At 45.2% G+C, this 12,849-nt stretch overlaps 1 protein-coding gene across 1 annotated transcript in view; it reads left to right on the forward strand.

Annotated features, from left to right (window-relative positions):
- Positions 1-3,736: 3,736 nt before the first annotated feature.
- The window catches only part of ST3GAL1 (ST3 beta-galactoside alpha-2,3-sialyltransferase 1), a 68,982-nt gene continuing 59,869 nt past the window's right edge, over positions 3,737-12,849 (forward strand). The window contains exon 1 of the mRNA XM_042808844.1: positions 3,737-3,812. The gene's annotated coding sequence lies outside the window, so the exon portion shown is untranslated. The remainder of the gene's footprint in view (positions 3,813-12,849) is intronic.

Consider the following 12,849-nt stretch of genomic DNA (forward strand, 5'->3'; position numbering starts at 1 on the left):
CTCTGCCCCAAGCCCACAGCAATTGGTGTTGTTGTGACCAAAGTGTAGGACCTGGCACTTGGTTTTACTGAAGCTTGTAATTGGCCTTAGCCCATTGATCCAGCCCATAGCACTTAAGTTTCATTGCGAATATTTTGGAGCAAAGCCAGCCATTCTGAATGACAATTTATTTACACAGGCAAGGAGAAATAGCTTCTTGGCAACTGTGTACAGACCAAATGCTGGTTTTCTATTTTAACTCCTTCTTCTTGGCCAAGACACAATGGCAATTGGCTTGTTTGAAAGATGGCAAGTTACCTACTGCAAAGAGCCCAAATGTGGAGAAAGCGAACACAAGTCCAAACTGCACTCTCAACTTACATCTCATTGAAATTCATAACATTGGTTCTGGTCCTGAAAAGCTTTTAAAATAATCAAAATAATTTATTTTAACTGCAAATCTGGATTTACTATAAAATAGACATGACGTGCTGGCCAGTCCAAGGAAATAAGGAAGTGTGTGGACATAGGTGTGTCAGACTGAAACCCGTTCTGACTTCAAGCATCTGCATCATTGGTTGCAAGCAGCCAGGAAAGGACAAGAAACAAAGCCAATCAAATGTGAATCATTGGGTACTTACCAGCAATTAGCATCATTTTTAAAACTGCCAAGAGTGACTAAGCTGACGTTCTAAGCACTACATTGTTTAGGAAGTTAACAGGAGGTTGGCAAAAAAAAAAAAAAAAATCTAACCTTAAAAAAAAAAACCAACGAAGTCATCATACTGTGAATGTCAGGGTTTCTCAGCTCCTCCTCTGCCACTACCTGGGTCCAGCCCTCTTGTAGTGTGTCACTGAGCAAACTGCAGCTCCTCTTTTGAGGGGTCTTTTGAGGTGAGTGAGCCCCAGCTCTGCCCACATGTGGTTCACCAGTGTGTAAGGGGAGAAAAGCAGTGAAACTGCTTCATTTCTCCTCTTTTCTGATCAGTGCCAGTGATAATGATTTCCCTGTTACGGCTTGTAGACATCAGCACACCACTGTGTCAATGCATAGGAGGGCTCAAATCTGAGTCTTAAATAAAAAGGGTTTTGGTTCCAGCACAGCATGTTTGTGAAACATGTACTGACAAGACAAAAAAAAAAAAACTGTTCTACATGGCTTGTAAAACATATGTTAAAAATTCTGCATCATAGACCAGCTTTAAATTATTCATTTTTAATTCCTTCAGCCTTGAAGAGCCTTTAAACAATCCTGCCACTGAGGGAACAGCTATAAAATAAAATACTGGCTACTTAAAATTATAGAGAAAAATGCTTTACCTAGACACGGTTTCTGAATTTTAAGATATGAACAAAGGGCTGGATCCCCACTTGGTGAAAGCTGATAGAGCTGCTTTGATGTCTGCATAGCAATCCCCCATCAGCAGCTGAAAGCCCTGGCCCTGAGTTTAGAATAGATTGCGTTTATCCACATAAGAAGACAAGCAAGATTTGCATGGTTAGTTCAAACTATTTCATATCCACTGAGCTGTTGAGGAAATGTTGTCTGTGAAACAAATCCTGGAGTCTTTCCCAAAAACATCTAAATGACACTTGGTAGGGAAACGCTGATATAAAGGGGAGCAGATCCAACCCTCCAGGCTGAATCCTGCTGTAATTACTCCTGCATTAACAAAGAGCATTTTGCTACCTGCACACACACTGGGGAGCATCAGAGAAGTTACAAGCATCGAGAGAAGTTAACTGATAGAACAAAGAGAAGTAGGTTCCATGCTCGCTGTTGCAGGGGGATGTGGTCTTGTTCTCTCTTCCTTGCTCAGATTCTCGGTGTTTGTGTTGGCAGTGGCTGAGACCTGACCTCCATGCCCCACAAATGTCCTCCTCCATGCCTCATCATGGCACTTCTCCACGCCCCAGCGAGGCCCTTCTCCATGCTACACCATGGCACTTCTCCATGTCCCAGCGAGGCCCTTCTCCATGCCCCACCGCGGCACTTCTCCATCACCTATAAAGGCCCTTCTCCGTGCTCCATCAAGGCCCTTCTCCATGCCCCACCAAGGCCTTTCTCCATGCCTGACCACAGTGCTTCTCCATGCCCCACCAAGGCTCTTCTCCATGCTCTGCCATGGCACAGATACAGGATATCTTAGAATCAGAATGGCTTGGGCTGGAAAGGACTTCAAAGACCACCTAGTTCCATCTCTCCATCCTTAGGAGATCTCATCACTCTGTCCATAACCTCAGTGTTTTTTTAGGTGGGATCCCAAAGGCTGCTATATAGTCTGAGAACTGGCAAGCCGTTCCCAGAGACTTCCTCACAGACAGACCCACTCTACCCACAGTCATCAGGAAGCAAATGAAGCAGAAAACTCAACCACTTTGCTTGAAGGTATAGGAGGGTTACAGAAGCTGTCATGGTTGATCACACAGAGTTCCCTCAGGAGCTATCCCACCTCCAGCAGCTCTTGGAGAAAGAGCTAATTAATACTGTTTCCCCCCCAACAGCAATTCTTTGTCTTAATACACTCTATGTGAAATTTTGAACAAAGTATTTTTTTTTTCACCCTCTTTACTTTTAACTTCTTCCACACCCCACTTAGGAAGGACACAGCACGATGTTGCTCTATGGCACCCAGAGGCAGAGTTGGGATGTGGGAGTCCCCCTGTGGGTTTATGAGCTAGTTTATGGATCTGTGGGTAAATGGGTCCATGCTCAGCCTGTCACAGGTGCTCAAACCAAATGCAAATATCTGCAGAGTGGTAAGCAACGTGGCACCGGTCTGCAACCACACTTTACGCCTTTAACTAATGCAACCATGGAAATGAGCTCGGCAATGATTGATGACTTACAGCTCCTACATAGCACCTTACAGCTTCCAGTGGAAGTCAGTTGTGCTGGATGCAATAAACCAACAACGTGGGCAGTTTGGGTAAACAAATTAATAACTGTAAACTCATATGCTTCACACAGCTACTTATTTCCCAGCTGCCCAGCATCCTTCAGAGCTCACATATACTGTGGATGTGTATCTTCTATAGCCCACAGTGGGATCGGGGAGAGGAGCAGAGCGGTATTTGCTTTTCTGGAGGTGCTATAAACTCTGTGCTTCTCGGCTCAGCTCCAACCCTCGCACACCAACACTAAAAAAGCCAGCATTATGTTGTTAAATAGTTAGAGCATACACTTTATCAGTTGAATGTATCTGTCTGGGGTTTTCTTTAATGACGCTTTTTAATTCAACAGCATTTTATAGCAGTCTTAAAAATGTCAGATGCGGGACACAAGGATGATATTATTTATGATGCACACTTTTTTATTATTATCATTAATGACGCAAAACACACTTTCACCCCTGAGGAGCACTGAATTTCCTTCCACTGAATTTTCTTCCCGCTGCCATCACCTCTGGGATCCAATCTTGGTGTCCCAGCGATGGGGGTGGATGGAAGGCACTTCAGGGTGGTGATCTGGGTAGCAGGTAGAAAACGTCGAGTAGGAGAGAGAGCGGTCTCGGCACCCATCGGACAGGGCAGACCCGCGCACAACACGCGAGAGGCCGGCTGCCCGGGTATTGCCCTGCCCAGCTCCGAGGAGGAGCCGCGGGGGCTCTGCGCCGTCCACGTGGCTGGCTGGGGGCGCGCTGTATGAGCGTGCGGGAGGCCGGGCGGGAGGGAAGGGGAGGGACGGGGCGCCCGGAGCGGCTCCGCGGGCAGCGCAGACAGCAGTAACAGGAGCAGCAGCAGCAGCAGCAGCAGCAGCAGCACCGCCGCAGCGCCGATCGCCCATCGCCGGCCATGGGGTTTGGCAGCCCGCCGGCCTCTCGCGCCCCGCCGTGAGTACCGCGGGACCCCTCTGCCTTCCTCCTCTTCCTCCTTCCCTCCCGCGTACCTGCAAATCCCGCTCACCCCGCTGCAAACGGCGCGGCGGGAGCCAACACCCCTCCTCACTCCTCATTAAGTTCTTTATTTGGGGGTTATTTCTCTTCTCGCCCAGAAGCAGAAAGAGCGGCTCCGGCGCCGCGCCGCTCCTTTGCGGGGAGGCAGCGGCCGCGCAGCCGGGAGCGCCCCGCGGGGAGCGGCCGCGGGGGCGGCGGGAGCGGCGCAACTTCAGGACATCCCCGGGGCCGCTCCGGGTCCCGCCCGCCGCCTCCGAGCCGCCCGCCCGCCTCAGTCCCGCACCCGCCTGTCTATTATGATCATTATTATTTTTTCTCTTTTTTTTTTTTTTACTCGCTCTGCCGGTGTTGCTCCGTTAGAGGAAGGAAGCGGACCTTAGGTACCCGCACATCTCCGCCGGCAGTATTAATTTCCAGCGCAGTGTAAATAACTAATCTTCGAGGTCAGCAGTTTGTCAGCTGTTCGTATGGCTCTTGGTGTCTCTCCTAGCCAACAGTTGGTGCTTGCCCTGGTGGATCTTAGCTTTGTTGAAAATGGAAACAAAATGGTCAAAATTGCTTTGGTGTGTGTTGACTCATTTGAGATGTGTGGTTTTTGTACAACTCTTTATAAAGCTTGAGTTCCTCTGTGTTCAGTACTCCAAAATAACTCATTGATATATAACCTTAAGACAGAATTATATTTTTGCCTGCTAGGCATGCATGTGAAGGGAGAACCTCCCTGGCTATGGATCATTTCGAGGAGATTGGAAGGGTGACAAAGCCCTTGTAATCTTCTGGGTCTGTTTTCATAAGCTCCTGAAGCTCTCTTGGAAAAGGAAATTAAATTTCAGTATGGAAAAGAAACAGGAAATGTGAGGATATGAAAAAGAAACTCCACCTTTTATTTCGATCCCATCCTTGTGCATTCCTCCTGAGCGTTGGTGCTCTTGACTGACATAAGGCACAAAGAAGCATTGCCCCTTTCTGGAGCCTTCCTGCCACTTGACAGCTGAGAGTGCACTCTCCTCCTGTTTGTTAGGCACATGGCTTTAGCTGGAGGGCTGGCTCTGTGCAGAGCATTCGCTTTGGAATAGTTGGGTTCCTACTTGGTCTCCACTTGGATCCCTGCTTAGTGTCCCATGTGATCTTTTGCCTGTATCTTCACCCATTCTCAATTTTTATGGCCTGACCTACAGCCTGTGGGACGCTGCCCGCTGTAATGCTTTGGCAGAGCTGCTCTTGTGTTAGAAGCTGGGGTTTGCCCCAGGCTACCTGTCCCACTTTTAGCTGTGCTTTAGGTCCCTTCTGGGAGCATAATGATTTTGAATGCTTTTGAATTTTCAAGCTTATGAATGGTTGGGTGTGAATTGAAAGAGTTTGTGAGTTGTTTTCTTGTTTTGCACTTACTTTCTTGGTTATCCTGGAGGCGGCAGATCCTCCGTGTAGGTCCGTGGGGAACTTGTTGCTGTATCCCCTTCCCACTTCCTCACTCTGCTTCATTTGGGTGCTGCTAGGAGGTAACATTTCAGCAGGTTTAAATCCTAAGCAGCGACAAAGCTGCACTCTGTAGCCCGACCCAAGCAGCTTGTGGTCTCTTCACCACCAGGTTTTTCAAGTATGCTTCTGTCAGATATACTTCTGTTGCACTTTTCTGCTAGGAGCACGTGAGAGCACTGTCTGAAAGAGCAAAAAGAGAGAACAGTTCAGTTCCACATTCTTTGGGCTTGCTGTTTGTGTATGGTTTGCTTGTGCATGGGAACACTGAGTTGCTCTGTTTGTATCAATTTTTCACACATCCCAACCAGAAGAGAACTCTCAGCCTGGATTGCAGTTTTTCTTCCAAACTTGATATTACTAACAGTACAAGAATTGCAACTGCAAAGGTAACTTTTAACACTAAACATCATTTTGTTTAAGACTTTACTTCACCTAGTCAGTTTGCTTTTCTGTTGCTAGAAAACTGGGAGTAATTTGAGAGGAAATCGTGGTCATGCAGATGGAAGTTTCATCCCCTTGGCTATCACAGCGTCCTTTATCTCAAATACATTGCAAATGCTGCTGTTAAATGATAGCAGTAATTCCTTTTTTTTATTAAGGATGCCTTGCAGAAGTGTTTTCAGAAGTGTAGTGAAGCAGAAATGTGCTTCTAAGAGCAGATCTGGCTCCACAGCAAATTTAACATGCTGTTAATCCCACCACCTGGTGGAGCTTTTTATGGCGCCAGCTGAGGAACGCCGGATAAGCACACGTTTTTGTTTGGGTTTGCTGGCCAGATGCCGTGAGTAGAGTTGCTTTAACTTTTTCCTTCCTCGCACCAGGCTTACTTTTCTGTGCATTCTACTTATTCTATACTTTGCAGAAGGGAGCACGAGCACGAGGCTGTGGGTGTCTCATCTGAAGCAACATTTCTGTGCAGATAGTTAAATCAGTGACAGATTTCCTTCCTGCCTGCCCTTCTCCTTCCCTTACAGCGCACTTTTTTTCCTTTCTCCTTTTTATTTCAGAAAGATGATGTTGGCATAGATCACAACTGTAAACTGGGCGTCCAGAAGCTGCTTGTTTTCACTTAAGGGGCAAAAACTACTTGGGGAAAGTATCTGATCAGGAAGAGAGAAGCAGCAATATCTTTTTGCTTATCTGAGATTACTGGCAAAGGTTAAAGCATGGGGGTGCATGTAGGAGAAGGGATTCCTTTGCCCCTGTCTGACTTATGTAGTTCTGCTTGATTGAATCAGAACATGTAATGTTTGTTATCTGCACAGTGAAGATGCTGATAAGTCAGAGGTATGCAAATTGACAGCTCATACATTAGAGTGGAATTAGGTATCGCAGTGTGAAACTTTCTGTTAGCAGTCCCCAGAAAACATCTGTGTGTGCGTTTATGTTGCTTTTATTGCCTTCATGTCTGTGTCTGAAGACTGACCAGGAAGTGGCAGCTCCTGTGTACCTCTCAAGTTCTGCTGTGATGCATCTGGTCCCATATCTGGTCCCATTTATCCCAAGGTGGATAAATGCCTTTGCAGTTTATCCATATTCATTTAGCCTTATAAGTATCTGCTCCAGTGTACTGTGCGAGCCATGTCCCAAGCTTCAGGATCTGCACGTTTGATCTCCACAGAGCATAGGGGGAGTGCAGTTGTTAACCAGTAGGAATCTGTCTTTCAGCATCTTGAACACAATGTGGTTTTTAAGTACCAAACTCAAATACTTAATGGAAAATACAACAAGCTCGTGTTGATTGGGTTTGTCCAACATACATTGCTGGGAAGTACAGAACATGAGGAGGAACGGATGTGGTCAGCCCACAGGGACCAAACATGACCTTCCCCATATTTTGCTGCCTGCCATAGAGCTGCTGCTGCCATGGAGGTACCTGCATGTACTCTGGGTGTCCCTAAAACTGCTCTGAGCTGGAGCCATTGTTATCCATCCTCTCGGAGGATTTTTCTGTAGAGCAAAAGCCAGCACAGGGAAGTTTAAGTATTCAACTGAATGCTGGAAGCAAGATTAAAATGCCTCTGGACTGAATAAATTGTTATTGAAATTTTCCCAAGATTGGCGTATTTCTTTAAGTTATTACTTTCTAGCTGTTGATGCACTAAAACAAAGGTTGTTCCTTTTAAAGGACACAACATTATTTCTGGAAGCTGGATCTTCAATCAAGGACTTAAACTTACATATCTGAAGTGCTGGATGTGCTGACACATCACAGTGCTGCACCAGCTCAACAGAGAAATCCAATTCTATCAAATCTGCCAGCTCAGTTAATATGACCCTGCTAGGGAAGTGTAAGGTGTCACCTCTTGATTTTTAGGTAAGAATCAGGTTCTCTATCTCCAGAGTCAGTGAGTGCTATGTGTGGCCAGAACTGCATTTATTTTTAAGGTACCTGCTTACAGCGTGGCATGCAAAACTGAAGATCAGGTTAGAAGATGTCGTCTGAGTATTAGGGTCTAAGTACACCAGTTGGAGTCCTACAGAAAGTCCCTGCTTGGGCTCAGTCTGGAAATAGAGTACTTTGGTCTGAGATTTCTACAGAATTGTATGGAAAGAGCATGGTGTTGAGCTACCTGCAAATTGAACTAGAGCTGACCTCTCTGTGTGAGTCTCTTGTATGGTGCCCTGCAGCTATCAGGGTGCAGTAAGGACATTCATGCCTGTATCTTAAGTTCCTTTAATCTGATGGGATATAGTGATGCTTTTCACATGATCTGCCCTTGGGCTGCATTAGTGTGAGCCTTTAGCTTTATTGCTCCATGCATGTCATGTTTTCTCTTACTAATTCTTGCTGAATAGGTTTGTGAAGGTGATCTGGCTTAGCTTTTGGTTTGGGGGGGGAAACATAAGCAGGTCAAGATAATCATCAAATCATAATTTTGGTTATGAAAAAAACAAGGCATTCATGCTTTTTGGTTCACTTGAACTTAATTCTGTGTCAATTTCAAACGCTTTGAGATAAAGCAAAGAATTTTGACGAGAAGAACCAAAAGGAAAGTTTGCCTTTAGAAATATCAGGATGATTCCCATGGCTTTGTCCACATTTCTCACTGTGTAGCTCTTCTGCTTGGCAGCCAAGTGGTCCAAGGTTTGCCATTTGGGTTTCTAACACAAAATGTTAATATTAGCAAAAAATAGCAACACTTTTGTGATAAAGAGTCAGGCAGTAGTGAAATTCCCATGTCAATTATATTCAGATTTTTCAGGAAGCATGAAGCGTGGACATGTGCCATTGTGCCCTGCCACAGTGACACACTGTGTGTTTGGATCAAAGTTAAACATATTGGGTGGAGTCGGTGTAGGTTTTTTTGGCTTTTTGGTTTGTTTTTTTTTTTGTGTGTGTGCCATCTGCCATCAAAGCACTGGGTGTGTGAGAGGCTGAGAGCTTCCCTGAAGCTTTGGGGTGAGTCTTCCTTATTTTCTCTCCATTTATCTTCTTTATGATCACATACTGAAATGTTTTTCAGTCTTGCCTTTCCAGTACCCTTCCGCTTGTCATCCTTCCTTTTACATGTGTTCTTCCTCTCATCAGACCCTGTGCCACCATTGCTCCTTGTTAGGGGAGAACAGACTATTGCAGGCCATTTCTGTCTCTCTGCTACTCTTTCCTCTGCAGAGTTTTGTCCTTTAAGAGCCATGGTCAGAGCAAACTGAGACATCAGGAAGGCTGAGGACACTTAAACTTTGCACCTCAGGTGATGTCCTGAGTTTGAATCGGAAAAGTCCGAGTAAATATGCAGCCCAATGGACAGGAGATCTTTAGGTCTGCAGTGATTCACTGTCAGCCACTCCACTGAATAATGCAGTCTTTGGTGTTGTGCAAAAGCTTGGCAGCAAAAATCATTTGAGCTTCTGCTATGTCTGCTATAGTGGAATACTTGTATACTTGTGCTGCAAAGTTTGTGCAGTTTGGTATTTAGTCCAGATGGCTCCTGGGGCACCGCTATTGTGTGGAATCGGTGTGGATCAATCGCTAAGGATAACTGATGTTTTCTCCAAGAAGACAGCTAAGGCGCTGGCGTGCTTTACCCCTTGACTGCCTCGGATGGAAGCTGTCCCGCTGTGCTCCTGGCAATAGCTGAGCCCAAGGTGCGCCCTGCATGGAGCGGCACGGGCTGCCCCGGCCTCCTGGCCTGGGAATCGTCCCTGGCCTCCAGCCTCTCTCTCCCCCCTGTCTCTTCTAATATCAGCCCTAGCTCCACGCTGCCCTGAGCACGTGGCGGTTGGTCACGCACCTTCATGGGGCTCTGTGACCTCACAGCTCATGGTGTGATCAGATTCCTGGATACACGGGAAGGGTGTTCAATAAGCACAGGTTTGATTTACACATATCATAGGTACGCTTTGTCCGTATCTGCAGGCAGACACCCCACACGCAGGCACACACGTAAAGATGCTTAAATATCATAGGAAAGAGGGATGGCGCAAAGGAGAGGAACCAACCGATGGATTAATGAATTCAAACTTTATTGGGAGACAGAACGTGGAGACTGTCCCACAGGAGCAGCAAGGGCTGGTGGAGCGGAGCTCTCCTTACCGATTGAGGGCTGCAGGGCTGACACCAGGAGTTGCCACGCTCCGGTTGAGTCCCCGTCCTGGCCTAGAAGACAAAACAGCCCTCCACCACCACCTGTGCCCAAAGGTTGCTCACACGTGGTGTCTCCGGACACAGGTGCGTGACTGGGATGCAAGACCCCGCCCCCCTGTCTCTTCTAATATCAGCCCTAGCACCTGCCTGTCCCTTCTAATATCAGCCCCTGCCCCTCCCCGATCTCTTCTCACTTCAGCTCCTGCTCCGCTGCTGCCTGCTCTGCTCTGGGCTGCTGGCAGGGCCCTTTATATACCCTCTGGGGCAGGTTCCACTGTTCTAGCCTTTGTGACGCTGCTGCCGCATCGCATCGCCATGGTGAGTGAATAGCAGGCACTGATGGAAGGCCCGCCCTCACCTGCCTGCATTGGAATAAGGCCTTCGCTTTTTGCAGTTTTAATGCAGGAGTCAAATAACCCAAGCATAACTTATTTTTCACTGATCGTAAAACACACTGTAGCTTCGACTCCAAAATGTTTAATAGACGGTCCCATACACACAAAGCGTTTCAACAGTTATTTCTTGAAAACCTGGTACAAAACCACTTTGAAGAAGCATTGTTTTGCTAAAAAGTTTAGAAGGAAAAAAGATTTTGAGTGGACCCCACATTATTCTGGAAGCAAATCCTCTTCTAATTGTTCATCAGCAAAGTCATCTTCCTCAGTTCTTTTCCTTGCTGCAGTTTTAGGTCTTTCTGCTTGTGGGCCAAGTGGGTCTGTGTAGGAAGCGTCTGGGATTCAAACAAGTACATTTGAAACAGTTACCTGCAAATACCTTAGCTTGGTTTTAAACACTTCTAATCAAACAGGAGACTGCTTTCTAACATGACACGTCTGTCAAGGTATCTTCTTTGAAACGCAGACTAGGAAGATCACTGTAGGAGGAGAAGATACCACATTTGGATTTTTAAGATATTTTTTCCTGATCAAACCTTGCAGCAGAAAAATAGTATCATTGGGCCATGCTCTTTAATACCTACAGATCCTTTAAAGTGAGCTCTGAACAATGAAACTAACGTCATTCATCATAATTATTTCATGGGGAAAATGCTTTCCTAATTGTATAATTATTATACTTGCTCTTCCAGTAACATCATCTTTCTCGTTCCCTTCTCTTTGAGGGTCTGGAAAATTGCATGGCATAAGATGCCCACTTGCCTATTTCTTTACTGCTGCTGCTTTCATAGGGTTCACTTGTTCCAGGCAAAGCTTTTAGTTCGGCACTCAGTCTTTCCCCTTTACTACCACCAGCATCTGGAAGGCAAAAAAAATCGGTAAAAAGGCAAGGAACTTGCTGTCATGTGCTGTGAAATCACAATACAAGAACAACATAACTTCAGCTTTCTTTCCAACAAGATTTAACGAGACCATCCTTTCATGATGGAGTAACAGTAATTATTAAAACACAACAGTCACTGTTTTTTTTGTTTTTTTTTTTTTTACTTTGGAGTAAACATATTGAACTATTTCTGCTTCCAGTGCTGACATGTCAGTTGCTTACAACTAAAGTAATATGTTGGAGCTAAAATAATCATGATAAACATTAGCACGGTCACGCTGCATCCAGTTCCATTTATAAATATAAAACATTTGTTTAAGTGGTTGGTTTACATGGCAGAAAAATTAATAAAACAACATGCTGCAAAAGTAATCCTATCTTGGAATAATCCTATTTAAAGGAGTGATATCTCTAGCAAAAAAAAGATTAAATTGTTACGTTTCTGTTTGTCCAATTTAGGAAGATACCCATGTGTACAACAATCCAGGCTATTCAAGCCAATATATTTATGTTTATATTTTTTAAAAAATGCCATCGCCTTCAATTGCAATGATGATTTTAATGCATCAGAAATTGGGCATCACACAAAGGACATCTATTAGAATTTTTAGTTTGGCAGTCTGCCTTCCTAAAGTGTTTAAGTAATGAAGCACACAGTTAGCCAATGCTTTTTTTTTCTATTGCTGGCTTGATTCTTGAGATCCTGCAGGGCGACAGAGAGCATCACTCTTTGTGACTGCCACAAAGGATTTTATGTGAATATTGCAAAAATACTTATGCAAAAGTTAAAAAGGAAAAGCTTCAGACCAGAAAAGTTAGAGGAAACAGATGTAACCTGGTAGCAGGATGTGTGACCACGATAAAGGTTTACGGTTGCTATAGCCATCTCCTCTTCATTAGGTTGCTGGGGCAGTAACATGCATGTGTCTTGAACATAGGAAGTTCCATACTAACATGAAAAGAACTTCACAGTAAGGATGTCGGAGCACTGAAACAAGCTGCCCAGAGTGGCTGTGGAGTCTCCTTCTATGGAGATATCCAGGACCCAGCAGGACACCTACCTGTGCAATCCTGGTAGGAACCTGTAGGGGTCCTACTTTAGCAGAGGGGTTGGTCTTAGTGATCTCTTAAGGACCCTTCCAACGTCTGCCATTCTGTGGTTCTGTGTGTATATTGGGAGATGACATAATCAAACTCGTTGAAGAGTGTGCTGATTACAGACTTTCTGCAAGCCAACATATTAAGTTTGATAAGATTTGTTTACATAATTGTGTGCAATATTCAGGTGCTCTTTGGCCACTCTGAGGGACTGGAAGTGTTTCATTCACCTGTAAGATTTGTGCACTGTAAGATATTTAAGGACACTGGAGAACTGTGGTATGTAGTCCAGACAGAGGGAAACTTGGGCTGATTTAGATCTCTCACAACTGGGAATTTCCCTCCAGTTACAGGAAAGAAAAGTGATTCAACCAGATACTTTCTTCTGTATTTCTCATGATCCTTGAAAACCATGGAAATTATGATCAATATATACAAGCTTTCCAAATGTTGCTGTGATTTAACATGTTCACAGTTCAGACTAGGTGTTAGGAAACATATTTCCTTGTGGTGAGGGTCAAACACTGGAAC

The sequence above is a fragment of the Centrocercus urophasianus genome, unplaced genomic scaffold, assembly GCF_019232065.1.
Source record: "Centrocercus urophasianus isolate 14NV4802_14NV808 unplaced genomic scaffold, USGS_Curo_1.0 seq_11, whole genome shotgun sequence".
NCBI lineage: Eukaryota > Metazoa > Chordata > Aves > Galliformes > Phasianidae > Centrocercus > Centrocercus urophasianus.